The sequence below is a fragment of the Ascidiella aspersa genome, chromosome 5, assembly GCF_963924565.1.
Source record: "Ascidiella aspersa chromosome 5, kaAscAspe10.2, whole genome shotgun sequence".
In the NCBI taxonomy this organism is placed as follows: domain Eukaryota; kingdom Metazoa; phylum Chordata; class Ascidiacea; order Phlebobranchia; family Ascidiidae; genus Ascidiella; species Ascidiella aspersa.
The window spans coordinates 13,795,057-13,797,556 of NC_139451.1; the positions used below are offsets into that span (position 1 = coordinate 13,795,057).

Consider the following 2,500-nt stretch of genomic DNA (forward strand, 5'->3'; position numbering starts at 1 on the left):
AGACTGTTTAGGCCGCGCGAACATTGAACATATTTCGGCCGCGCGCGCGAGCAAGCGCCTGTATAGGCCGCGCGAGCGTGTGATATGCCTCGCAATAGTTCAACACCTGGCGCAATCGTGCACCTTTTTTTTACGTTAGAATTTCAAACGGAAGACCCCAGGGACAACACTCATCTTTGCTATACTTGTGGGAGCTGACAAGCTTCGACAAGTAAAGAATCGGTGAAAAGGCGATTGGCTCGCTGGGCAGATGTTGCTGCTGCGCGAAGAGCCGAGTGTCAGTTTGTCGGGTTCTGAGCGGTCGCTTCGGCGAAGTTGTCTGGCGTGCGTTGCGCTCGCGCCGGTGTTGGCGACGTGGCGGTCGAAAGGCCTGCCGACGAAGTCTTACTCCGGCGGGTGCGACGGGCGGTGACGGTTTTCTGAGTTCGGGCAGCCGAGCAAAGAACGAAATTTTAACGGAGAAGCCTTCGGGTTTCGCATCGACCGAGCGACGGCGCCGCATCAGCGGCGCCTCCTTCGTCGGCCTTTCGGGGCTACGCTAAAGTAGCTACCTGGTTGATCCTGCCAGTAGTCATATGCTTGTCTCAAAGATTAAGCCATGCAAGTCTAAGTACGAGCTCTCGTACAGTGAAACTGCGAATGGCTCATTAAATCAGTTATGGTTCATTTGATCGTACGTTTTACGTGGTTAACTGTGGAAATGCTAGAGCTAATACATGCGTGAAGCGCCGACCTCGCGGGAGGCGTGCTTTTATCAGACCAAAAACCGACCGGGCTTCGGCCCGCAACCTTTGGTGACTCTGGATAACTTTGCGGATCGCACGGTCTCGCACCGGCGACGGATCATTCAAGTGTCTGCCCTATCAACTTTCGTCGGTACGGTACTGGCCTACCGAGGTTCTTACGGGTAACGGAGAATCAGGGTTCGATTCCGGAGAGGGAGCCTGAGAAACGGCTACCACATCCAAGGAAGGCAGCAGGCGCGCAAATTACCCATTCCCGACGCGGGGAGGTAGTGACGAAAAATAACAATACAGGACTCTAAACGAGGCCCTGTAATTGGAATGAGTACACTTTAAAACCTTTAACGAGTATCCATTGGAGGGCAAGTCTGGTGCCAGCAGCCGCGGTAATTCCAGCTCCAAAAGTGTATATTTAAGTTGTTGCGGTTAAAAAGCTCGTAGTTGGATTTTGGGCGCAGGCGGCCGGTCCGTCGCAAGGCGTGTACTGGCCGTCCTGGCCTCACCTCCGGTTCTCCGCCGGTGCCCTTGACTGAGTGTCGGCGGCGGCCGGAACGTTTACTTTGAAAAAATTAGAGTGTTCAAAGCAGGCGATTCGCCTGAATAATGGTGCATGGAATAATGGAATAGGACCTCGGTTCTATTTTGTTGGTTTTCGGAGCGCGAGGTAATGATTAAGAGGGACAGACGGGGGCATTCGTACTGTGCCGTTAGAGGTGAAATTCTTGGATCGGCGCAAGACGAACGACTGCGAAAGCATTTGCCAAGAATGTTTTCTTTAATCAAGAGCGAAAGTCAGAGGTTCGAAGACGATCAGATACCGTCCTAGTTCTGACTATAAACGATGCCAACTAGCGATCGGGGGGCGTTAGTTTTACGACCTCTCCGGCAGCTTGCGGGAAACCAAAGTCTTTGGGTTCCGGGGGAAGTATGGTTGCAAAGCTGAAACTTAAAGGAATTGACGGAAGGGCACCACCAGGAGTGGAGCCTGCGGCTTAATTTGACTCAACACGGGAAATCTCACCCGGCCCGGACACAGCGAGGATTGACAGATTGAGAGCTCTTTCTTGATTCTGTGGGTGGTGGTGCATGGCCGTTCTTAGTTGGTGGAGCGATTTGTCTGGTTAATTCCGATAACGAACGAGACTCTGGCTTGCTAACTAGTTACGCGACCCAATCGGTCGGCGTCTAACTTCTTAGAGGGACTAGTGGCGTTTAGCCACACGAGATTGAGCAATAACAGGTCTGTGATGCCCTTAGATGTTCGGGGCCGCACGCGCGCTACACTGACCGGATCAGCATGTGCTCGCCTTGGCCGACAGGTCTGGGTAACCCGCTGAACCCCGGTCGTGCTAGGGATAGGGAATTGCAATTATTTCCCTTGAACGAGGAATTCCCAGTAAGCGCGAGTCATTAGCTCGCGTTGATTACGTCCCTGCCCTTTGTACACACCGCCCGTCGCTACTACCGATTGAATGGTTTAGTGAGGTCCTCCGATTGGACCTGGCGCGGCCGGCAACGGTCGAGCCGGCGTCCGAGAAGACGATCTAACTTGATCATTTAGAGGAAGTAAAAGTCGTAACAAGGTTTCCGTAGGTGAACCTGCGGAAGGATCATTAACGGTCTCGCAAACGCTTCGGCGAACGCGAAACTCGGACAAGCGAGAGAAAAAGTTTTTGCTACCCGGCGCCCGACCCGCGAGGAGCGGCGCGCCGGCCGGCGATTCGGTCACCCGGTAATGTTTGCGCGTCGAGTGCCGC

The 2,500-nt window shown here is 53.7% G+C and overlaps 1 non-coding gene across 1 annotated transcript; it reads left to right on the forward strand.

The window, feature by feature from the left end:
- Positions 1 to 548: 548 nt before the first annotated feature.
- LOC146144592 (small subunit ribosomal RNA) lies at positions 549 to 2,359 on the forward strand. The gene has a single exon (XR_014500747.1). It is a non-coding gene; the product is annotated as a small subunit ribosomal RNA (ribosomal RNA).
- The last annotated feature ends 141 nt before the right edge of the window (positions 2,360 to 2,500 follow it).